Consider the following 26409-nt stretch of genomic DNA (forward strand, 5'->3'; position numbering starts at 1 on the left):
TTTAATAATGCTTTGTTGATATTCCACCTCTTTCTGTTTGCTTTGCACACAGAGCAGTTCTTTGAAACCCAAACAGCCTGGAATGAAGTGCAGAAAGATATTACAGTGGGGGTGCTGGGTGTGTGTTTTGGGGTTGTAGGGCAAAGAGTACAAGGCATGAAAAGCAGCAGTGGGGGAGGGGTGAGAAGGAGAAAGATGGAGCAGTTTTTCTGCCTCCTGGGTTCTCCCGAGGGAGGACTCAGGGGTGCTGCTGCTTTGGCGAGTTCTGGATGCCCAGAACCTCAGAGACACACGTCATCAAAGATAAGAATAAACACACATTTGAAAGCCCAGTAAAAATGGGTTTTGGATTAGCCACTGCTTTGGATTTTCCAAACCTCCTTTTTATCTTCTTCAACCAGAACAACCAGGAATGAATATTATTTGATTTGGCCAGAACCAGCATTTTTTAAAAAACAAAACAAAACAAAACATAGTTTTAGTTTATATGTCATTGTGAAGCATTCATCATACGTCAGGGATGCTGGATACACCTGTCAATTCAATAGAGAAAATATGCTTCATTCCTACCTCTCTCTGCTTCAAGGGCCCTGCAATGCTAATCTTTAGCAATATTCTTTTCCCAATAAGAGCTCACATCCAACCTGAATGCTAAATAATGTTGTCATGAGGTTGCATGGGCACTGGTTAAGATCTATGCCCAAACTATAATGAATCTCTCTTCCACATAACTGTTATTGTGGCCAAAATTGGTGAACAGCCCATCCTCAAGGGAGCAGGGGGAGGAGACTAGAATATTGTGTTGGATTCCGTCCTGGACATATCTTCAGCTAGACTCCTGCAGCAGTTTAAATCAAGGGCTGGGCTGAGCAGGCCTGAATGGCTTTCGAATGACAGATTTATGGAGGGAGGCCTAATTAGATCATGGTAATTTGTAGTATGACGATATCATTTGCTCAAGATCTCAAAGCAAATTTCTGCCTTGATAGGTGGCAAAAAAAGACCCACGAATGTTAAAGGGAACTCTGAATATCTGAATACAACAGGGTAGGAGTCACATTTTGCATTTGTGAAACACTCTATAGTCTTGCTACATGTTTGAATCATTTTGCCTTATTTGAACATCACAAAATCCTCTGGTGTAGGTAGAAAAGGGGCCAGTATTTCCTCCATTTTACAGAAAGGAAAACTGGAGGAATTGACTGGTTAGGCAACTTGCCCAACCCAGTAGTGGGTTGATTTTTGTGTGCTTCACACGGATTGATAGGGATTCTGGAGTAATGAAAGGAGAAGACCCTAAGCTACAAGACAAAAGGAAACCTCAAGATACCGAGATTCTGTTTCTAATCCCTCAGCAGAAAGAAGTGTGGCTGAGGAATACAAGCCACAGGGAAGCCCAACTAGGGAATGGCAGCAGGCAGCCTGGTGATCCATCTGGGTTCAAAGCTTAAAATGGATTGCAAACCAAAGTGTGAGGAGTACAGAGAAGACTGGAGTTTGCACATCATGTGTAGTCTTGGACAAAATGATACTATTATTAGCCAAGCATTGTGGTAGGCACCTGTAGTCTCAGCTACTAGGGAGGCTGAGGCAAGAGAATAGCTCGAGCCCAAGGGTTTGAGGTTGCTGTGAGCTATGACACCACTAAACTCTACGGGGCGTAACAAAGCGAGACTCTGTCTCAATAAAAAGAAAAAACACTATTATATGTGGGTAACCTTGAAGAGACAGTGGAGCACATCTGTCACTTGATAGGTACCAGCAGAGGTGCTGGTGCCCTAGAAGGATAGACGCGGTAGTGGACGGAATTGCTGAGTGCTCTCCATAGCCACTCCTCACCAGTATCACAGAGAGTTGCCTGGCCAGCCTGTGAGATTGTCCATTCCTGGGGACCATCTATGTATTAATTTTCAGGGAATCCCATTCCTGTCGGTCTCTACCATTGTGGTTAGGGTAATGCATGGGTTTTGCCTTCACACACTTTGCCCTTCAGAAAGAGGGCTAAGTCTTGTGCCTGTCTAATCATGAGCAAGTGGACAGTGACACCTATCACAAAACAGCTTGTCTTGGTGCCTCGTTGCTCTGCTACCCTGTGATGGGCATCGCCTGGGTCTTCTACAATAAGGGAAAGATGGAGGCTCATTCTTTCTGTCTTCCTTAGCAAGATTCTGCATGTGACCGAGTCTTGTAAATATTTGCTGACATCCAAATGATGCCCCTGTCCTTCCTGTTTCTTGAGATTTCTTACTGAAACAGACCTTAATAGACAACTGACATACAATAATAGTTTGGGTGTTTGTATATTTTTCTCATTTCTTCTCTTTGTCTCTGTGTGTCTGTCTCTATCTCTAAGGATGAAGACTCTGCCATATTGGAGACAGAGCCAATACCTACTACTGAATGACCCCTTATGACTAAAAGCAATGGCAGAAAAGTTTCATTTTCTACTATTCACGTGTCTCCAGCATGTTAGGGCAAACCTTAAACACTGTTACACACCTGTATTTAACAAATCCAAATACTTTCATTCTTAGGGAATAGATAAAAGGGAATAAATGAGTTTCCCATGTTCAATGAGGTCACAGCATACAGTCTTCAGCCTAGGCTCACCTTGCCCCATCGTGTAATTAATCCTGAGTGACCAGATGATGGGCAGAAGGTAGCTTTGGGGACCTGCAAAATCTCTAGACAGCCTCCCCTGACTGTTTAAGCACATGGATTATGACAAAAATTACAAACTGTAGACTTAGCACATTCTCCCAGAGCAGGAGGGGAAGGTGATAGCCTTCTCCCAAGTCAGAGGAGAGATGGGTATTGAATAAATCACAACAAATATGTGATCTGTCCTGCAAATGATATGAAAAATTAAGAAGAAAAGTGAAGACAGCGCTTCTCAAATAACAGAGCTGTGGACAGGCTGAAGGGGGAGGGAGAGGGAGGCAGCGGGGGAAGGGCAGAGTGCTAAATTTGTGAAAAGAAAAACACTGATGCTATGCATAGTCTGAAAGATGACATCTCTCCCTAGTCCAGATGGCAATTTTTTAGAGTTTTACTTGCATTTTCTGATTGAACAAACTTTGCTCAGATACTGTTATTAATGTTAGAAATCGGGGCCAGGCTCCTGCTTTCTCACCAATGCGGTTTGACACTGCTGTTCAGGTGAAGGAGAGTTCAGAGTCTCAGGGAGCAGCAGCAGCTTGTGCTTCTGGAGAAATGGAAGGATGACTCCCAGGCAGCATATCCCACCACTCCATAAAAGGGAAGAACCTTGGCTCTCTGTGTGAATTCTCTTTGTGATTTGGAAGACAAATACCTCTGCTGAGTTGTCTATGAACAGGTGCTGCAGATGGTTAGACCTGGGTTCTTACAGGCTGTGCTGGAAGCAAGGGAGGCTGTTTCACTCAACTTCATCCCTGCTAAGTGTTTGCTAAGGGTGGGGTCTTGTAAGATGGTGAGTGATGTGGGATATAAGTAACTCTGAGGACAGTAAAGGATGTAGACCACCATGCTCGGTCTCACTGTGAGTAGATAATGTATTAAAGTTGCTCCTGTGGGATACTTGGAGATGTGTCATGATTGTGCAACTTGGAGATGTGTCAAGATTGCTTTCACTGTAAGACAATGCTAAATATATTTTCTTAGGGAATCCCAGGCAGCAGAGAATTACTCAGAATCCTTTCTCGTCTTGGTATTGAACTCCAAGAGATATTTATAAGATCCGAAGGCTTCAAGGGAAACAAAAAAGGGAGGGCACAAAAATTTCCTTTCAGAGTGTTTGGCTCTTCTTGAGATTTCTTGATAATGATGCATGCCCCATTCCTTTGTTTCACGGTGTCAGCCTGTGAATCAGAGGCAGAGATCCCTCTTGGTTTTAGTTGTCACTGATGTCTATTTATAGTCATGGCCAAATGTGACCTCATTCTCCAGGTTTTGCAAGCTCAGCAAAGTGAGAGCAGGTTAGCCTGACCACAGGTCTCTGAGGAGCACCCCAGATGCTGCCGTGTGTCTTGTCAGCAATGCCAAGGTTTGCCTCTTTCTGCCACTTCTCAAATGCCTTTCAGCTCAGCACGTCAGAGAACAAGGGGATTGGAGGAGCCATCTTTGAAATCAGGAGGAAATTGGAGGTTCTTAAGGAGGTACAAGCATTCCTCATTTTTCTTTCTTTCCCCCTTTCTTTCCTTTCTTCTCTCCCTCCCTGTCTTCTTTCTTGTATTTTTCCCTTCTTTTTCCATTCTTTTTTTACGGAAAAATAGAATAGAGGCAGTAGAAAATGGTAAAACAACACAGGATTGGATGAATTCCCAATGGAATAATACCCTTGAGGCCAGATCAAAAGTTACCAGGAATTCAAGTGGGACCCTGATCCTTTATCATAAGTATTTCAATATGGGGACTTGGTCAGACCATACGGCTGAGAACATGACAGCTCTTGTCTCAGTAGGACCCATGATGCTAGTGAAGTCTACCTAATTCAATGGTCCATTTCCTGGGGCTCTTTGCTCATCAAATGAAGGTTTATTGTGCTCTGTGCCAGGCTCCCTCAGAAGTCAACTGTGGTCCTTTTCCTGCATTTTTTTTCATCCTTATGTTAAGCAAAACTGAATTTCTGGGAGAAACAGAAAAATCTATGACATGTTCTACATTTTTGAAGTCAATGAAAAATCCTCCTTCCTCTAATCCAAGAGTCTTTACTAAGCTCATGTGGGCTGGAGTGGTTCCTTTCTTCCTGTTTCATTCCATAACTATTCAGTGTGACTTACAATGTTTATCTTCAAGTCTATAAAGTCATAGGAATCAGTGGGATTTGGTTAATTCAATTGAAAAATCTCTTTAGCCAATTGTTAAAGAAACTTGACTGTTCAGTGAAGAGCTGTTGTTGCCTTGGCACATTGATACAGCCAACGTGTCAATGGCTCACTGGGTGAGTAGCATTGTGAAAGGCCTGGTACAGATGGTTTTTGCAGAAGTGATTTCTGCTCACCAAGTAGCCAACACCGGCTAAAATGTAGGGGGCTCAGAGAACCTGAAGAAACGCAGAGAAAAACAGCATAGGAATGAGGACAGTTCTGCCCTGTAGGCAAGCCAAGATCTTATACCAGAGAAGTGAGTACACGTATGTTCTGCCATCAACTTCTACCAGTAAAAATCGTATTTAAATGACATTTGTCTCATAACAAAGATGCATTCTAAAATGAAACCTATTTCTATTTGTTTCTGAGTGTGTTTAAATTTGATCTTGTCTAACCTGAGATTAGTCTGAGATAAAGATGAAAAAAATCAAGGAGCAAAAATGTACAGCTAGAAAGTGGCAATTCAAATATTTCTCTTTCACCAACATCCCTATAAACTAAAATCTAAAGCAGCTTCTGTTATTTCACATTTGGTAATTGCAACAGAAAATTGCATCTGGACTGACAATGTGTACACCACACTTCAGCCCAATGTGCTTACAAATTGCCAAGTGATAGCAAACCCCCAGCAGAAAAGATGGAAATACAGGCAAACCTTTAAGAGCAATGGCATTTACTGATGCTGTGTCCAAGGACAAAGACTAGGTTAAAACTGTACATCAGGATGACCATCAATTTCAAGTGAATCTTGAGTTTTCTTCTCCCACCCCCCCCAATAATTTGGCTTTCGAAATTGCATCTGTTCTTCTCTCTTTAAAAGATACGAAAATTATACAACTGATTGGAAGTTTCCTTTATCCCTACCTCTGAGAGCCTTCTTCATTTTGAGGTAAAAGGGGAATACTTAACAGGAACAGTGGGAAAAGTATTAAAGACAAATCTCAGTTGTATAGGTAGGGGTAAAGAACCTATTTGTGACAGGTAGGGTATAGATATTTTAGCAAATAGTTGATTCCATGCTGATTTCTCTGTCCCATACGGAACTTTCTTGTTTATGTCCCCAAGGCTGTCAGTGAATGTGTTTTAAAGAAATTCAACCTTATTTCAATATTTACCCAAGTGGATCATAAATGTTTCTTAACCAAATAGAATTGAATTATGCATATTTTGCTGTGTGGGATTAACAGAGCTCTGTAATTATGAAGGATCTAGAGCTAATCAAAATTAAAAGTGGATGTTAGAACTCTTAACATCCTGCAGTGGTGGTTGCCAGCCCTGCGGTCCTGGACATTCTGTATTTACTGATTGATTTCAAGGAGTCTGTGACTCCCTGTAGCCATAAGACATCACCTGTGTGTAGAACGAATGTCACAGGATGCCAGAGATCATAAAATGATGCTCATCCCTGAAGAGGCTGGCAGTCTTTTCTAGAACACACAGTTTTTATGGTTTAATCCCAGGTTTTGCCAGGTTCACTTAAGGAGTTAGGAGTCTGATACTCTCCCTGACAGATGACGAACACCACCACAATATACCTACCTCCCGTACTCAACAGCATACGTGTTTTTGTTTGTTTGATGCCCAGTGCCACGTGGGTACAGATAAGCCAGCTTGGGAAGAAACACGCCAATATCCACTTGATCTCCAACAGTAATTTCAAACAAATATTAAGTGGAAGGGTTGGGGTCAGATGGAGGGAGGGTGAATGGTGGGATCACACCAATGGTGCATAATGCAAGGGTACATGTCGCACCTATTAGTATGTAGAGTATAAATGTCTAACACGAAAGTAAACGAGATGAGGTATAGATTAACCGGTGTGATGTAAGCATTCCTAATTCTATGTGAAATCAGCACATTGTACCCCATAAATGTATTAATGTATACATGATCTATGTATTTATGATTTAATAAAAAAATAAAAAATAAGAAATTCTTTTAGTAGTTTTCAAAATAAGCAGTCACTTCATGAAAACCAACCACTGCCTCATCCTATTTCTACCAGAAGATGAACAAGGTCTGAGTCTCCCTCTGTTTTCAGGAATGCCTGGCCAAGAATTGGTGTTTACTGAACACAATTTCACTTATTTATATGTTATAAATAATTATACCTTAATAATAATAGTCATCTTCGCTATGCAGTATTATTTGTATCTTTTTTAAACATACTTGACCACTAAGATATTAGGTCGGCAGATAATAAAAATTCCCAATAATACAGGAAAACAATAGAAAGATACACACCAAGTCTCGTGCCCCTTAATAGATTCAACACTGTGTGGGAAGTCAATGTCCGGTGCTCTAAATAATTATCAGTCAGCCCCATCACGCTAAAGTGGGTTTCCAGCGATACTGAGGTTAGCTTTCCTTTGCCTCAGTTGACCCTGAATGTGGAAGGGAAAACAGCCTGGGCACACCTAATGGCTCCTGGCTGTCAAGCTGTCCAGGAAGGGCAAGCGGCGGAATCAATCACCAGACTCATTAACCGGTGGCCCCCCAGCCTCCCCTGAGCTCCCCGGCCTGCGACTTTCTCGCCCTCCCTGTCCTGTGCTCCCAGCGCGCTTGTGGCCCCTTCAAGGGTCCGTGCACCTGCTCATTGCACCACACTTCCCTCTTGGCCCACGAGTCCTTACAAATGTGCTGCTGAAACTTAAAAGAGAATGTTTCCAAAATCGCAACACTCATTTGCCCCAACACACACACACATAGAGCCCTCACTGAGATTGCCCCCGCATCAGTGTTGTGTACAGACGGCCCTCTGCTCCCATTCCCTACTCCCCTTCTCCCCCACCACCCCAAGCCCTTGTGCTCAGCTCTGTCCAAGGACACCACACCGCCTGTGTTCTGAGACCCGTGTGGCTGGCCGATGCCTTCCCTCTCTCCTGCTTGGAAGCAGCAGCCTCCCATCAGGGCTCTGTGTGCCAGCCCTGTACTGTACTTCATTAAGCAGCTCTATTTAATGGTTTCAACAAAAGCCATCATTTTAGCCCAACTGCCTTGACTAAATTAAAATTTCCAATCTCTGTTTTAGTGTTCTGCAACTGATGTATACATAAGCAAAACCGGTCAACATCTGCCAGGGGGTTGGCCAAAAGTTCTGTAAAGATGTACTTCACATTTCTGAAGCATGTGCAAAGTAACAGCGTCCTTATCCTCCCGAGAGCTCTCATGGTTTTACTTCACCATTTGTTCAAACACACTTTAGCTGCGGATGAGCCATACAGTTGATTCTCCCCTTGGTTGCCGTTTTATCTGTAGTGTCATTTTGAGTAATTGGGGTATGGTAGCTGATCAACTTACAGGTTTCTCATTGGCAGAAAGGGACCGTATTGGCACCAAGAAAGAATGTGATGGGTCCTCTCGGTGCATAAGCAAGTGTCCCTCTCTTGCACTTGGCTACCCAAGGCCATTATGAAATAAGCTTAATAAAGCCTCCAAGTGTATATGTCTTCTTGAGTGGAGGGAGGCACCTATGGAAGGAACATTCTAAACCAATGTGGAAAGATGGTCAATGTACATATTTAGTCAGTGATCTGTGAAAGTTTTTGAATTAGTTTTTAAAGCTTTGTTAAGACCAGAACGCACAGATGTTGAAAACAAGTTCAGATGTAGCGACAGATGGTATTTGATTATGAAGCAGACTGTTCATATAATACAAAGATGCTGCTTCTGCCATACACAAGTAACTGCAGAGAGTGCGGTAGAAATTTTGGAAGGCAGGCGGTTCGAGAGGGTCTTTGTGCAGCAATAACTTTCCCATTTTCCAGCAGTGCTAGAATTGGGATAATTTTCCCCTTTTCTTTTCAATCAGTGACTCTCTCTGCTCTTCCAGACCCCAGCTCCCTTTCCAGACTCCTTTTCTGCAGCCTTAAAAATTCCTTTTTCCCCTTAGCATATTGTCTTACCTAGCCACCCCGTCTCCCACAGCAACAGTGTCGAGTCAGAAAAGGGGTGGCCAAAGTTAGGGGGAATAGGAAATGACTGTCAATGTTCCCATTGTCTAAGGAAACAGACTTCTCATCATTTACTTTGCCATGAGAACTCAGTCTTTAAACAGAGGCCAGGATTATGGCTCCAAAGGTGCTGCCACGCACATGAGGCTGAGTTCCCTGCCAGCACAGCACGAACATGTTTCATCCTCAGCTGCCTCTTCAGTAAGATGGGCATAAGGGTCGCCTTGCTTATCTTCCAAGGGTGGCAAGAGGATTGTAGAAGATGCTGAGTTACCCAGGCCTTGAGAAATGGGAAATGCTATTCAGATGCATGGGATTGTCATTGTCAAGATCAGAAACATTATTCCAAGAGTGGGAGAGTGCCACGTCTTATTCCCAACCAGAAACCTACTCTTCATCTACCCACAGGTCCTAGAAAAGTGCTGTGGTGTCAGAAACGATGCTCATTAAACAGGGTGAGGACAGCAGGACCCTGGCTGGAGAGGGATGCTCTTCAAGTGACTATTTTACCTTTTCACTCTGGAAACTAGTTGAGGGTCAGCCATATAGAGACCACTGAGCTACCAGATTCCAGCCAGTGCTAGAGGTCCTTGGTGATGGCTCTGGTTGTGGAGCCAAGGCAGGTGACACGAGCTTAGCAAATAAGGAGAATGAACAGCCTACTTTCTAGCCTCCTCCAGAATCCATGTCGTCAAGTCTAGCTGAGTGACCAGGCCTTATTTCCAAAGGCTTTTGTGGCTCTTGCATCTTCTGTCTCCACACATTTGTGCCCCTGTCTGTGTCACAGTGCTGATGTGGGAGGGATCAGGAAAGAGAGGAAAGCCCCAGAACAGCCTCATTCTTGCACGACTCACAAGCCCCCCGCCCATCCCCTGCAATCCAAGACTCTTGTTTTCAAGAGCTTCCTATGTGCCAAATAATATTTAACAAACACAGATGAGCAATAGGAGATGAGGGAAAGGCCCAGTATGCCAAGTTATGTTGGAGGAGATTTCAAGGGAACATTGTCAATGACACAGCTCCAGTGGAGAAGGGAGTGGGGAGAGAGTAGAGAAGAGTCCAGGATGGAGGGGGATGGAGAGGGCAGAGGAGTTTTCAGGAATCTTCCTGGGATGGTCGGCTGTCCTATGATGTTTTACATGCCATTCATACAAGTACCATCTTTTATGTTAATATCATCAGTCTACAGGCCAACAAAATCAACCTAGTTTTATTGGGGGTAATGCTGATATGACACGAAATTATAATAAATGCCTGGGGTTTGGTTAGTCAATAAGAAAAGAGATTTGGATTCTCCCTCCAATTTGCAAATGTATTTAAAGCTCCTTGTATTTTTCTTGTAGGCAGGAACAGTGACATAATTTGTGGGGAATCAACCCAAAATGAAAATGTATGGTTCCCTGTTCAAAAATTGTTAAGAATTTCAAGAAGATGACAGCAGAGCAGGAAAGCAAACTGGAGACCCTCTCAAGAGCACAGGCCCTGTGGGGTTGCACAGGCTGCACACTCATAGCATTGGCCCTGATTGTGGGAGGGGAATGGAAAAGCAAATTTCTCTGATCAGCTCCTGTCCAGAATCTCTGAAGTATCTGAGAGACGGGAGCAGATTACCCAAGGTGAGGATAAAAGTGATGGCTTGTGACCACAGATTCATGGTAGGAAGTGCAGTGGGGTATAAAGTGGACTGGACAAGGAATCAGATTCTGGGCTTCACTCTCAATCCCATCCCTAATCAGACTTAGGAACTTGCCTATGCAACTCTTAGGTTTAATGTGAGCCCCAGAGTGACAAGGTAGTTGTCAGAGCTCTGGCAAGTAGGTGCTCTTGGTTCAGGCAAGGTACAGGGTGGGGGCAGGTGAATCGATTAGGTGTCCTTTGTGCTCAGCACTATGGCATGTGCCATTGTGACTGCAATGATACTTGAGGAAACACTGGTGCTAGGGACCAGGCTGGGGTATCCCCTTTCCCTAGACCCTGGAAGAAGATACACAAGTCTTCAGCAGGAGCATGCAAGGCCTTAGGAGGGACACAGACTTCCCATGAACGTTCACTCTGGTGAGGAGACCAGCTCTGGGAGAGGCTCTGTTAACCACCCGCTATTACAGAATTGTGAACAAAAACAGTGAACTTAATGATGTACAGAAATAATATCTGTCTGCTGGGGAATCAGTGCCATTTGACCAAGGAGCTCCATTAAATGACAAGACCCACAGCGTCAGATCCAGAGCAGAATGGTGGATGGGAGAGGCATTTGGCCCTGACTTGGGCTGATTTCACTTCCTGAGACTTTTTCTGACAGCTGTTTTTGATGAGGACTAATCTGGCTTCCCTTTTCATGTCTATGCTCCCTTCATGCCAACCTCCACCTCCATCACTTCTACACTGGGGGCCAGAATCATCTCTAAGGGAAGTGTTGCCATCACCTTGGCTGGGGCTTCTCTTCCCAAGTACAACAGCTTTGCATGTTCTGCTTTTGGGGGAAATTGTCCAACTATGAGTTTGTGTTACTTTAAGCCACTAAATTTGTGGTGATTTGTTGCATAGTCATCGGCAATTAATACATTTTACAATATTCTATTATCGTATAGTAATAACTACCCCATATTGGGTATCTATTATGTATCTGGATTTATACTGGGGTATTTAAATATGTTTGCTCTTTATTCTTACAGCAGCCTGGTGAGGGAGGTTTTCTAAAACCCATTTTAGAGAAGATGAACCTATGGTTCAGGTCTCTTGTTAAAGAGCACAGAATAAAAGATGGGATGAGGGGTTTGAACCCAGGTCTTATTCGAGAGCTTGTGCCAACTATGCATGAGGACAGTTTTCTTTTGTTGTGATTTCTGCCCTTCTTTCCCAGCCTCTGTCCAATCTTACTGCCTTGATCCCACTTTACACTTGAATTTCCTGGCTTTCATTCCAATCTCTGCAAAGTGCTTAGTAAACCTAGCACATCCTATCCAAGTCACTGGGTGCCAAGCTCTCCTTTAGGGACACAGCACCCCTGTGCTTCGGATCGCAGTCCCCTCACTGGTTGCCACTGCTGTCTCCTCTGCTGGGGTTCCCTGAGCTGTGACACTGTAGACTGCAGTGACTGTTCACAAAGACAATTGTGCCTGGGGCCCACAACCCGCCTACTGGACAATGTCATTGACGTCATAGTGTGTATTGCTTTTCTATGGCTTTATAATAAATTACCACCAATTTAGTGACTTAAAGCAAAACAAATTTATTATCTTATCTTAGCATTTTCTGAGTTGCACCCTCCCATCAGGGTCTCACCAGGCTGAAGTCAGTCAGGAATCAGCCAGGACTGTGACTGCCTGTAAGGCTTGGGGTTCTCTTCCAGCTTCTTCGGTTGTTGGCAGAATTCAATTGTAGTTGTAGGACAAAAGTCCCTGTTTTCTTGACAGCTGGTGACTAGGAACCACTTTTCTTTTCTTTTCTTTTCTTTTTATTTATTTATTTTTTTGAGACAGAGTCTCACTTTGTCGTTCTGGGTAGAGTGCTGATTACAGGCGCCCTCCACAATGCCAGCTGTTTTTAGAGACGGGGTCTTGCTCTTGCTCAGGTTGGTCTGGAACCTGTGAACTCAGGAAATCTACCTGCCTTGGCCTCCCAGAGTGCTAGGATGACAGGCGTAGCCACCTCGCCTGGCACTAGGAATCACTTTTAGCACATACAGGCTGCCATTCAGTCCTTGCTATGTGCCCCCTCACCCCCCAAAGACAATTTACACGTGGTTGTTTGCTTTTTCAAAGCCAGTAGGAGACTCTCTTTTAAGAGATTACCTAATTAGGTCAGGCACACTCAGGATAATCTTCCTTTTGATTAACTCAAAGTCAATTGCTGAGGGACCTTAATTATATCTGCAAAATACTCTCACCTTTGCCATATAATGTAACCTAATCATGGGTGTTATCCTGCATAACACACACAGGTTCTGTTCATATTCAAAGAAAGAGGACTACCCAAGACACGTACCTGGGTGAAGGGCAAGCTTGAGGGCTGCCCAAATGCTGCCTACCGCAAAGAACTGAAGAGAGCGCAGCTATCTCTTAAGACAAGAGGTCCCCAAGAAATTAGTATGTAGCTAATAAGCAAGTCTAAAAGATGCTCATGGGAACTTCCAAGTGTACAAAGCAGGTGCCTTCATGATCTTCCAAGGAAGAATGTTATGCTGGTGGCTTGAAGTGTCCTAGCCCAGAGCTACTTAGGACTTTCTTTCCCTTTGCACCTTTCTGTAGTTTTTAGTAATATGTTTTTCTTCCATGCATTTTGTTGCTCTTATTTATATTAGGGCAAAAATTTAATGCTATTTTTTCAGGAAAAATTTTTATTACGAATGTTTGCAATTTTCCTTCTTGTCCTTGGTTTCTAACAGGGATAGTCATTGCTTCTATAGGCAGCTCCCTGCACTCGTTCGTTGTGTAAACCTATGTAATGGGCATACAAATACAGAATACCAGATAACAAACTCTTAAGAGCTCGAATTTTAGAGTCAGACGAGGGTCAAATCCCTCTTTAACCACTTACTTGTTGGGTGACCTTGGGCAACTAACTTCTTTCTATCTCTGTGTCCTCATGACAGGGGTACAATGACAGTATCTACCTTATGTGACTGTGAAGATTAAATGAGTTGATAAGCATAAGGAAGCTGAAAATGTCAGGCATATTGTAATTCATTGTGTCATTTGCTACTACTACCATTCATGGAGTAAAGAGCTGTAAGAAATTGGAGAGGGTGGAAAGATGTTGAAGTATACAAAAATTTGAGAAACTTGGGGATTGAAAGGAGGAGTTGAGAGTGGGTGAGATTCAGGGAGTTTCCACTGATGTGGAAATTTCAGGAGGAGCAAAGAGGGGGAAAGAGGAGATTTTAGATGTTGGTTGTGATGAACTCTCCACTTTGTCTTGTAGTATTTCATCCAGAGGTTGTGTACAGATTCGACGTGCTTTTAAATGAGCTATCAGATTTATTTTTTCTTTTTCTTTTTTTAATTTTATTTTTTTATTATTAAATCATAGCTGTGTACATTAATGTGATCATGGGGCACCATACACTGGTTTTATGGACCGTTTGACACATTTTCATCACACTGGTTAACGTAGCCTTCCTGGCATTTTCTTAGTTATTGTGTTAAGACATTTATATTCTACATTTACCAAGTTTCACATGTACCCTTGTAAGATGCACCGCAGGTGTAATCCCACCAATCACCCTCCCTCCGCCCACCTCCCCCTCCCTCCCCTCCCTTTCCCCCTTCCCCCTATTCTTAGGTTGTAACTGGGTTATTGCTTTCATGTGAAAGCCATAAATTAGTTTCATAGTAGGGTTGAGTACATTGGATACTTTTTCTTCCATTCCTGAGATACTTTGCTAAGAAGAATATGTTCCAGCTCCATCCATGTAAACATGAAAGAGGTAAAGTCTCCATCTTTCTTTAAGTCTGCGTAATATTCCATGGTGTATATATACCACAATTTATTAATCTGTTCATGGATAGATGGGCACTTGGACTTTTTCCATGACTTAGCAATTATGAATTGGGTTGCAATAAACATTCTGATACAAATATCTTTGTTATGATGTGATTTTTGGTCTTCTGGGTATATGCCTAGTAGAGGAATTATAGGATTGAATGGCAGATCTATTTTTAGATCTCTAAGGGTTCTCCAAACATCTTTCCAAAAGAAATGTATTAATTTGCATTCCCACCAGCAGTGTAGAAGTGTTCCCTTTTCTCCACATCCACGCCAACGTCTCTGGTCTTGGGATGTTGTGATATGGGCTAATCTTACTGAAGTTAGATGATATCGCAGAGTAGTTTTGATTTGCACTTCTCTGATGATTAACGATGATGAGCATTTTTTCATATGTCTGTAGGCCATGCACCTGTCTTCTTCAGAGAAGTTTCTCTTCAAGTCCCTTGCCCAGCCTGCGATGGGATCACTTGTTCTTTTCTTGCTTGTGCATTTGAGTTCTCTGTGGATTCTGGTTATTAAACCTTTGTTGGAGCCATAACATGCAAATATCTTCTCCCATTCTGAGGGCTATCTGCTTGCTTTACTTACTGTGTTCTTGGCTGTGCAGAAGCTTTTCAGTTTGATCAGGTCCCCAGTAGTGTATTTTTGAAGCTGCTTCAATTGCCCAGGGGATCCTCCTCATAAAATACTCGCCCAGACTGATTTCTTCAAGGGTTTTCCCTGCACTCTCTTCTAGTATTTTTATAGTTTCATGTCTTAAGTTTAAATCTTTTATCCAGTGAGAGTCTATCTTAGTTAATGGTGAAAGGTGTGGGTCCAGTTTCAATCTTCTACAGGTTGCCATCCAGTTCACCCAGCACCATTTGTTAAATAGGAAATCTTTTCCCCACTGAATGTTTTTAATTGGCTTGTCAAAGATCAAATAATGGTAAGTAGCCAGATTCATCTCTTGGTTCTCTATTCTGTTCCAGAAATCTACTTCTCTGTTTTTGTGCCAGTACCATGAGCTATCAGATTTAGACTGGGCTACGTGGACTCAGAGACATAATTGGATTACATACTCATTCGCTGAGTCACAATTAACCTTCAGTCAATGAAACTCTAATTCACATGTTGTGCTGGATACAAGAAATACACTAGTCTCTGTCCTCAAAAAGTTTATGGTTTAGGGTGGTGCCCATAACTCAGTGGTTAGGGCACCGACCACATACACCAAGGCTAGTGGGTTCAGCTAAAACAACAATGACAACTGTAACAACAACAAAAACAAAATAGCCAGGTGTTGTGGCAGGTGACTGTAGTCCCACCTACTTGGGAGGCTGAGGCAAGAGAATCCCTTAAGCCCAAGAATCTGAGGTTGCTGTGAGCTGTGATGCCATGCACTCTACCCAGGGCGACAGCTTGGAACTCTGTCTCAAAAAAAAAAAAAGTTTATGGTTTGAATGTGTGTCAAATACAGTATAGAGTGAACCACATATAATAATAGCTATTATTTATAGAGTTCATACTGTAAACTATTAACTATAGCCATTATTTATAGAGTTCATACTGTAAACTATAATTGTAAATTTGAAATGACTCCTGACTTCTGGGAATTTTCAGTCTAGACATAACAACAGATACTACACAGAGAGATACACAAAAAATTATAACTAATTTCTATTGCATATTTAATAAATGCTACATACTATTTTGTGTATCATATATGGATTATCCATTTAAACAATAGCATCACAAGATAGACAGCATTACTATCTCCACTTTATAGATGGTGAAAGAGATTAGGAAAGTTACCCCAAATCACACAGTTAGCAAATGGTGAAGCCAGGGTTCAAACTTAGATGGTCTGATTACAGAATCACTGATTTGTTCTGCCTAAATGAAAATAGCACAGAGGAACAATGACATAGGCTCAGAAGTACTACAGAGAAGGGCATAACTGATTTTGTTTGGAAGAGATTCAGAGAAGGCGGTACAAAAATTAAATTAAAAATTTTAATCACAGTACTAGAATCTACATGAGATCACACGAAGTAGTACAGAGTGACTTAGAAGAACAGCAATGGCATCTCCTCCACTCCAAAGGCAGCTGCTTCTAATTGTCATGGTTATAATTTATTTGTTGGATATTTCTGTGAGTAAGATTTAGACATTATCTGTTGATTTCCTGCTTTACGAAAGAGGACTTAACTCATTAGGTACTATCCTCAATTCTTCTCTAACCTCTTCCTTCATATTTTTGATAATTTCATTGTTATTTGTATTTCATCATTCCAGAAATAGTTCTTGACCACCTTCAATGTATGAGGCACTGTTCTAAGTCTAAAGGATGCATTAATGGTAATGATAATAATAATAAAAGATGGTGTTTCTGCCCTCATGGAGCATATATTTTAGTGAAGGGGGATGATAAAAGCAAAAGTAGACATATTATGTCAGATGATGAGAGGTGCTAAGAAAGAAAAGTAAGGCCATGACTGGGAGGTAGTGATGGGTGAAAGTTGCTACTTTAGATAAGATACTCAAGGAATGTCTCCAGAATAAGGGGGCATTTGATCCGAAACCAGAGGGAAGTGGGGAAGGGAGCCATGTGGATATTTGAGGGTTGTGTATCCTAGATAACAGGAATAGCAGCTTCAAAGGCTCTAGGGTTGGGGTCTCCTCTGTGTGTCTGAGCAACAGCAATGAGGGGTGGCCAAGCTGGAGGGATGAAGAGAGTGACGGGAGATGAAGTTAGAGGGAAACTGGGGTCTGGTTACTTAGAACTTTGAGGCAATGGGAAAGACTTTGACTTGAGGGAAACTGTAGGTTTTTAAGTAGGAAGGCTTTTGAAATGATGTGCTCTTACTTATATTTTAAAGGGATCACTCTGGCTGTTGTGCGGAGAATATATTGTAGGATGGAGTAAGGGCAGATCCAGGGAGAGCAGGTGAGAAACAGCATGACTTAGGGCAGCACTGTGTGGTGAGGTAGGAAGAGCCAGGGTTCACAATATATTTTTGAATGTCAGAGGCTACATTAATTTGCTGACGTGGGATGTGAGAGGAAAAGAAAAATCAGAGACCTGTCTAAGGATTTTGGCCTCAGCTACCAGAAGGATAGCATTGAATTTACTGACTCAGGAAAGACTGTGGGGAGAATGAGCTTGATTGAGTAGAAAAATGAGTTTAGTAGACATCCTCAGGGAAGTGTTGAGTAGACAGTGAATGTAGTTTGGGAGTTTGTGCAGCTGGGGCTACCCATTTGTCAGTGTATAGGTGACGTTTCAATCTTCAAGACTGGGTAAGATCACTTAGCAGTTGTACATATGGATAGAAGTGTTGTAACAGTACCATGGACTCCTAGTCCCAAATACCTTTGTAACTTCAAATATCTCCTTTAAATCTCTAGTTCTATCACCCTTAGACTGTATCTTTTGACTCTCCAGATGAGGGTATTAACAGCTCTCTACCTCTGTCTCCTAGCTTTGGCCAAACATACCTTTGCTTTTTCATGGTCAAGATTAATGATTTATACACTTTTCTCTGTAGCCACCTTTTAGTCCCCTCTGTTAGGTCCGCATGTTGATTTTCAATGACAATAGAACAGTAAACGTCATTTATATGATTACAATTTATAAATTTTAGACAAACTGCTAATCCAGGCAGGGTCAGGAGTCCATTTCCTTCTTTACAGATTCAAAGTCATTCTTTAAATAGATAGTTGACTCCCTGCTATATTTCAGGCACTGTTTTGGGTGTTAGCATTACCCAAATGCCCTCTTCCTATTTACTTTCTTGTAGGGACCTCTTATCACTTAAGAGAGAATGTTTCTAGAGTTAATAGCACAAAGATGTGCTTTTTATAACCTCTTTTCTTCTCTTGTATCAGCCTACTTGTCTGATACTAGTATTACTGCCCCAGCTTTCTTTTGGTTCGTGTTTGCATGGTATTCATTTTAAAAAATGGTTAATCTTCTCATAACTTCTTAATTGCTTTAAATCATGATACATTTTTTCCCTATAATTTAACTTTCTTGGATTTCTTTTTTGCTTTGTTTCTTAAGACTTCCCTGGGGTTTCTGTTTACTTTTTTTTCCTTATGAAGAGGAACACACAATTTTTTTTTTGTCATTTTACAAATAGATTCCAGATTCTTACTCCTTCTGCCCCTTGTGCAGAATCTTTTTTTATTTTTCTGAAGACACCTTTCTTGGAGCCACTGAGTTCCTGTTCAAACCAAAGCTAATTTCATTCTAAGTCACCTGCACAGCTGTCCGTCTGTCTTCTATGTAATTCCTAGCTTGTTTTACTTTTATTTTATCTCACATCTTCCTTTTTTTCCAGGTTTTTCACCTTCATTCTGTTGGAATACATCTCAGGTATATTTTTTTCAAAAAGAGTATATGGAAAATAAGTGTTTGAATCAGTTCAAATTCAAGCCTTAATTTTCCGACTTGATTGATAGTTTGGATTGATCTTACATTCTAACTTCTCATATTCAAATGAATAGGGTTTTAAGAAGAAACAAAGAGTTCAAGCGGCAAACAAGAAAAGAAAAATAATCGAGACAGAGGAAATCTATGCGAATGTATTGAGGCATGAAATAATGGTGTGTATTTGGAAGCACAAACAATTCAGTATCATAGGGACGGAAGGGGCAAGAAACAGAGAAGTGAGAAAGTAGTAGGATATAAAGCTGAAGAGAAGGGTAGAGGTCACGTCTAAGGAGTCTTTTCTGCCATGCTAAGGGGATTAAATGTAATACAAGAGTGAAAAGGAACCCCAGATTAGTCTTAATCTAGAAAACACCAGGCTCGGAGATGTGATAAGTGAAGACTGATTGCTTCCAGCAGTAGTGGGGAGATAACCATGAGACAGGAAGAAGAGGAACCAGCAGGACAAATAGTTTATTATGGCTGGAGTGGTTAACGGGAGAGGAGTAACCAGAGACAGATCTTGAGGGAAATTAAGAGCCGCATCGAGGAGTTTGGACTTTAAAGAGGAGCAATAATAAAACACTCCGTATTTTTAATAGAAGGGTAGAGTAATGCTTTAGAAAAATCATTCTAGGTACAGTGTAGGAGAATGAATGCATGTGGGGGTAGAAAGACTGGAGGCAGAAAGGCTGATCTCAACATTGCTTGTATATTGCCATTGTAGACCCTGAGATAAGAGTTGATGGTGACATGAGCCAAGGCACTGACATGGTGGCTGGAGAGAAGTGAATGGATTAGAATAATAGAAGGGGGTGGAATTGATACCCAAATAACAGTTGATAAGAGCTGGGATGGAGAGAAGAAAGGATGGGTTACAGGTTTCAGTTTTGAGCCAATAGATGATGATGTTATTCCCTTAGGAGAAGACATTCTGGGGGAAAGAGGTCAAAATCTGGGATGAAGCTGATGCATCGCTTATGGGTCTCTTTCCCTTCCCCCTTAAATGTGTATCACTTTTGTCTGTCAGGCAAGGCAAAGCAAAGAACATTCAGTTTTTTTTTCATCCTCCTATTAATAAATCATACTCCCCATCACTCCATCCTTTTCTGGAAATATCTTTCTCACTCCCTGACTCCAGAGCAACGTCTTCTTTCAGGCCCTCAAATCCTCTGTTTCCCCCCAATACAGGGCTTTGCACTTGCAATTCCCCAGACCCAGAATCTTTTCCCTCCTCTTCAGTCATGTGACGTCCAAGCATCCTTTAGAGCTCAGTGCCAAGTCACTTTCTTTTTTTCACTCTCTCTTTTTTTATTAAATCATAGCTGTGTACATTAATGAAATCATGGGGTACAATGTGCTGGCTTTATATACAATTTGAAATATTTTCATCAAACTGGTTAACATAGCCTTCACAGCATTTTCTTAGCTATTGTGTTAAGACATTTGTATTCTACACTTAGTAAATTTCACATGTACCCTTGTAAGATGCACCATAGGTGTGGTCCCACCAATCACCCTCCCTCCACCCATCCTCCCCTCTTCCCCCCTCCCCTCCCCTCTCTTTCCCCTTTCCCCATATTCTTAGGCTATAATTGGGATATAGCTTTCATATGAAAGCTATAAATTAGTTTCATAGTAGGGCTGAGTACATTGGATACTTTTTCTTCCATTCTTGAGATACTTTGCTAAGAAGAAAAAAGTCACTTTCTAAGAAGCAGACTTGACCATTCCTGCTCCTGGGCGTGTGGATCTATGTGGTTCATTTGCTTTTGTGAATAACTCTCTTCCTCAGAGTGTAGCCTCCGCGAGGGTAAGAACTGTCTATTTCACTCATCACTGTTTCTGTGTAGCTTAGAACAAATGTTTATTGAAGGACTAAATGGGAAGAGTAGCCTGCAGCTTAGCTGTGACCACAGAAGCTTATTCCCCCCCTCCCAGCAACATGACTCTTCTCAGACAACTCTCAGCAGCTGTTTGAGAAGTTGTGTGGCTAATTCCCAGACAGCAGTTTATCCCAGGCCCTGCTGGGGACACTGCACACAGCTCAGGCAAAACTGTAACTTCAAGGCCTCTGGGACACACTGCTTCAAGGTCTGGGTGGGGGAGGACACACCTGCTGCCACATCTCTTGGGGGCAGCTCCCAGCAGTTCCACTTGGGAGAAAAAGGGAGCATATGTGACTGAGGTGCTCCCCTTCCAGAGCGTTTCTCATCTTGCAGACCACAGGCATGAGTGCAGACTGGGTCCTGTTTGTGTTTTCCCTCTGGACCCCACGGAGCACTGAGTATGTAAAGTGAGTTCAGTGTGTGTGTTAAATAAGCAAATGAATATACTAAGATGGTGCCACTACTGATCTTCTAGCTAAATCAGTCTACCTATCTAGCTATCTCATCTTTCTATCCCTGGTACAAATTGGTTCAGAACTTTCAGTAGCATCCTCTGCACTCAACAAGCTCATTCCCATATATCCCACATATTCTTCTTAGCAAAGTATCTCAAGAATGGAAGAAAAAGTATCCAATGTACTCAGCCCTACTATGAAACTAATTTATGGCTTTCATATGAAAGCTATAACCCAGTTATAGCCTAAGAATATGGGGAAGGGGGAGAGGGAGGGGAGGAAGGGGAGAAGAGGGGAGCATGGGGGGAGGGAAAGTGATTGGTGGGACCACACCTAAAGGTGCATCTTACAAGGGTACATGTGAAATTTACTAAATGTAGAATATAAATGTCTTAACACAATAACTAAGAAAATGCCATGAAGGCTATGTTAACTAGTTTGATGAAAATATTTCAAATTGTATATAAAACCAGCTCATGGTACTCCATGATTGCATTAATGTACACAGCTACGATTTAATAAAAAAAAAAAAAAAAAGCTCATTCCCAACAAGCATGGGAAAATTTAGAGAAAATAAAGAGAGAATATATAGATATCAAGTACATAGACTTATATATAGTATGCGTATCACATAGTGTTCATAAATTATGTATAAATTATATGTATAATAGTCTGAGTACACTTACATATACTATTAATTTATGTAGCCAAATTTTATTTTATTTCTTTATGTCTCCTGGATTTTGTGCTGCTTAAACTGTCTTCTAAACTCTAAGATAGTAAAATTAGTTTTTCAGAATGCTTTAAGTGTGTTTTTTTTGGTGTGTGTGTTTCTCTGTGTGAACATATATTTTCTACATTTTGTCTATAAAAAATTTAGTTTTGCATATTGTGAAATGGGAATCTAACTTTTATGTATTTAATATGATCAGCAAATTACCTCAATGTGTTGAATGATTTATCTTTTCCCCCGGAATTGAAAGTAATCTTTATTGTAGAATAAATTCCTACCTTTACTTATATCTGTGTCTAGATTTTCTAATGTTCTTTCTTGAACTATTTTTCTCAATGTTTATATTAACGAGACAATATTTAATTACTGTGTCTTTATATTTTGTTTTTATATGTATTGGGGTAAATCATAAAAGAATAGATCAAAATATACATTTGTTCTACCAATATTGTCTTCTATTTTCCACATTCTGTTGTAAGTACTTCAGTTTACAACCTTACTAAACTTATAGAATATAATTTCATTTTAATTAATTAATTTTTTTGAGATACAGTCTCTCTCTGTTCCCCAGGGTAGAGCCATGGCGTCATCACAGCTCACAACAACCTGTCTCATGGGCTCAAAGATTCTCTTGCCGTAGTATTCTGAGTAGCGGGGACTTCAGGCACCTGTCATGATGCTCCCCTAGCTTCTCTATTTTTAGTAAAGATGGTGTCTCACTTTTGCTCAGGCTCGTCTTGAACTTGTGAGCTCAAGTAATCCACTTGCCTCAACCTCCCAGAGTGCTAGGATTATAGGTGTGAGCCTGACCTAATCATATAATTTTAATACTTTTAAAATTGATTCTTTTCAATATTTTCTTACATTTTTTTAGAGCATTTTCTCTTCTAGGTGAGCATTAGAATAATTTAAGAGCCATAATCAGTCCTCTGAAATTTGGGATTATATTAGCTTATAGAATCATATTTTTCCAATAATTTACAGAGTAAAGTTACTGAGTAAATTAGGGAAAAGTATGTTTATCATTTTGGATATTCACGTTTAAAAAGTTACATTGCCTTGATGTGTCCTAATTTTCTCTAAAAAAAATTTTTTTTTTTTTTTTTTTTTTGTAGAGACAGAGTCTCACTTTATGGCCCTCGGTAGAGTGCCGTGGCCTCACACAGCTCACAGCAACCTCCAGCTCCTGGGCTTAAGCGATTCTCTTGCCTCAGCCTCCCGAGTAGTTGGGACTACAGGCGCCCGCCACAATGCCCGGCTATTTTTTGGTTGCAGTTTGGCCGGGGCCGGGCTTGAACCCACCACCCTCGGTATATGGGGCCGGCGCCCTACCGACTGAGCCACAGGCGCCGCCCTAAAAAAAATTTTTTTGAGGATAATAGTGCTAAGTGTTTCATACGATTTTTCAGAAAATTGATGTAAAAATCTGAGAGAAGTCCTGGCATATTAGAAGAACATAATAAATGTCAGTTACTATTCCTATCATCATCATTATTATTATTGTCTGTCTCTGTTTTTTAGGTCTTCTTTATGTCTTTACAGTACAGTTTTATAACCATATTCAAGATATTTTGTAGGTTGGTTACTATTTTTTTTCTGTTATATGTTCTAGTTGTTGCTAACACATAGAAACATTAAATTGAAATATACATTAATTCTCCAAATATTTATTAGGTATCTTTCATTATCTTTTCCCATTTCTTCCTCCAGTCTAGCTCTGGTGATATTGGGAAACATCAACAGAGGAGAAACAGAGGACAGATTCAGAAGGACGTAATGTTATTTCTTCTCAAGGTTGATATTTTGGATCTCCAAAATCAAACATAAGTACTGTACATTTTCAATTCTGTGCTAATATTCCCCGTGATCAGTTTGGGTACATTGAAGAACTGACTGCATTGGATCTAAAAGTACTTATTGCCTTTAGAATCTTTGAATATTGGCTGATACAAAATATGCCTTTGACTATCTACTTTGTAAACAAACATTGTATTTAAAGGGTAGGAGGCAAATTTGTTTTGAAACACCTTGGAAAACTCAGGGTACCCAACAAGAGGATGTACCATGGTGGATTCTAGCCATCCTCATGATGTTCAAGAGAGGAAGTGGCTAAGGGTTACCTACTCTACTAGAAGTTTTAGATGCAATACCTTAAATAAGAGATGTCAGTGGGCAGAGCTCTAGGTAGAATAGCAGCTGAGGCTGTTATGAGTCTACAAGAATATCTCCCTTGAGCAAGCTATCCAGGGGACTTAACAGTTCATTGGGTACCTAAGTTACATCATGAGCACTCAAAAGAAGAGTACAATGACCTCTATGATTTTTAGATTAAAAACCTTCCCAAACGAAGGTCTCCACATTGAGGTGGTTTTTGGAGGCATGAAGGAGTTATCTCTAGGTATAGGAAACCAGTCACACAATTCTAAGTTTATATATTTGCATTCTTCAAATGTCAGTGGAGTTTAATGGGGGACAATTTGCTGTTCTAAACATTACTCAAGCTTTTCTTTTCTGCAGTCGTTCTTTCTAGGGTGGTATCTCCTCAAGGGTTACTGGCCTGCTTCCACTGTGTCAATGTCAAATGTATGCAGCAGAGAAAGGGGATACATCGGCAGCTGGTGTGGCTGAGCGGAAGGAAGGAGACTAAAACATATTAATCCCATTTTAAGCAACAGGCACTGTGTTAAATGCTTTCAGATACAATACCACCTTTAATCCCCATAACAATCTTGCAAGGAGAATATTGTGATGATTATTTTCACACGGAAAGAAACTGAGGCTCAGAGAAATTAAGATTTGAATGAGGGTCTGTTTAACACCAAAGCCTATGGGTCAGAAGTGCCACTATATTCTTAAGTCCAAACTAGCACTACCAGCGACCTTAGGCTAGGTCTCCAGGAATCCTGGAGACAAGACCTGTGTAATATTGAGGCCAGAGATGAGTCTATATGAGTTAGACCTAGCTCGCCATGCAGTGGTGGACTTCTGTCAAGATCTCTCCTGATGGGTAAGTTAAAATTCTTCCCAACAGAACAGCGACCTATAGTCATCATCAGAAAGCTGTTACATTTCTCTTTCAACTTTAAAATCTACCTCTAGCTCACAAACTCGCAGGACTTTCCATTTACAATTTAGCTCTATGAGGTGAGATCAGATGAACAGGGCTGAGGAAACTGTAGGCAGACAGAATTAGAGATAATTCTTTCCCACAATACTGCACTCCATTCTTCTAACATACCTCAAGTGCATGCCCTCGGCCAAAACAGATCTGGTGAGAGGAAGATTAACAATGATGACAAAAATAGGCCCTGACTTGATAAAACAAATATCAACTGGGTGAGGGAGCAGGAACTGCCCATAACCAACCTTGGGATCTAATATGTTCTTCGTTAGGACAGGATTGCACCATCTTAAGTATTTCACCTCATGCTAACTCTGAGCTTAGACCTTATACCACTGGCCTTGAACTTAGTTAATATTTGCAAACTGTGTAAAAAAAAAAAAAAGAGGATACAAATCAGCACAGGGGGTACATTAAGATATTCCGGAATGACATTTTTAGTTTTCTGTAAAACTCAATATTCCCTGTTTGTTGATCTTTCAGAAGCGACTTTTGGAGACTAGGCGCCCTGAGCAGATATTTTATGTACGATTGTGTGCAGTGTGGGGGTGGGGGTAGTAAATTTTCATTGAACAAAATGTGTCTTTGTCTTGGTCTGGGCTCCCTAATTTCCTCTCAAGATAAAGATGAGCTCATTTGAACCTATCCCTCTCCAGATCAGTAAACACTCTGCAGGGGTCAAATTCCAGCCCCAGACCCTGGGCTCCTGCACTTCGGGAGCACATTGATTTTCACTTTCCTGAGGCTTCAGGGTGAGAGGTCAGGGTTGGTGGTGTGGGGAGGTGGCCCAGGTTTCCTCTGCCTTCCAGCTCTGCCTCCAGGTCCACTCTGCCCAGCCGTCAGCCCTGAGGAGTTTGAGTGCCAGTTCTTCCCAAACCCAGCGCATTTTCCAGCAGCTGAGTGTGCCTTCTTCACTGTCCCCATCTATCCTCCTGTCTGTCCTCTACCCAAATTTACAGCACGATTTTTGTGCCATCTGTTCAGCAAATTAATTTCTTTTCTGCTCACTTAGCCTGGACCCTCGTCTTCCTAAATCAAGTTCCCCCACTCCACTCTCCCTTACCTGTGGTAGGAACTGCAAATCCATGATCACCCTGAGTGATGCCAAATGCGACATTATGACTTGTGTGTATTCAACGACCTCCCGCCCCTCTGTAATGCCCACACCTGCACACAGAGCGGTGGCTTCTACCTCTGAGGTCATCTGGTTTGATCATCTTGTTTGAATGTTCTGCTTGCTTCTCTTACTAGGTGAACAATGAGGCTTGATTTGGGCTGTTAAACTAAGAAAAAAAAAGGAAAAAGGCATAAGGTACCCATAGTGGCATTTAAAATATCAGTGATAACCTTCTAGGGACAACTGTGTCCCCCACCTCTCTAGGTTGGCAATGATTCTTCCCGTCCGACCTCTTCTCCGTCTACCATTCACTCAGCACACTCTCTCCCAAGCTCTTCACAAGGCTCCTCTCTTTTCCTCAGTTTGCTAAGTAGGTGGTAGTTTATGAAA

General features: G+C 41.5%; 1 long non-coding RNA gene across 2 annotated transcripts in view; it reads left to right on the forward strand.

Annotated features, from left to right (window-relative positions):
• LOC128597022 (uncharacterized) overlaps positions 1-26409 on the forward strand; it is a 57727-nt gene that overhangs the window by 24463 nt on the left and 6855 nt on the right. For both annotated transcript variants that reach the window (XR_008383191.1, XR_008383192.1), the window contains one exon: positions 23492-23575. This is a non-coding gene — a long non-coding RNA (uncharacterized LOC128597022). The remainder of the gene's footprint in view (positions 1-23491; positions 23576-26409) is intronic.

Source organism: Nycticebus coucang, chromosome 10 (genome assembly GCF_027406575.1).
Source record: "Nycticebus coucang isolate mNycCou1 chromosome 10, mNycCou1.pri, whole genome shotgun sequence".
Classification (NCBI taxonomy): Eukaryota; Metazoa; Chordata; class Mammalia; order Primates; family Lorisidae; genus Nycticebus; species Nycticebus coucang.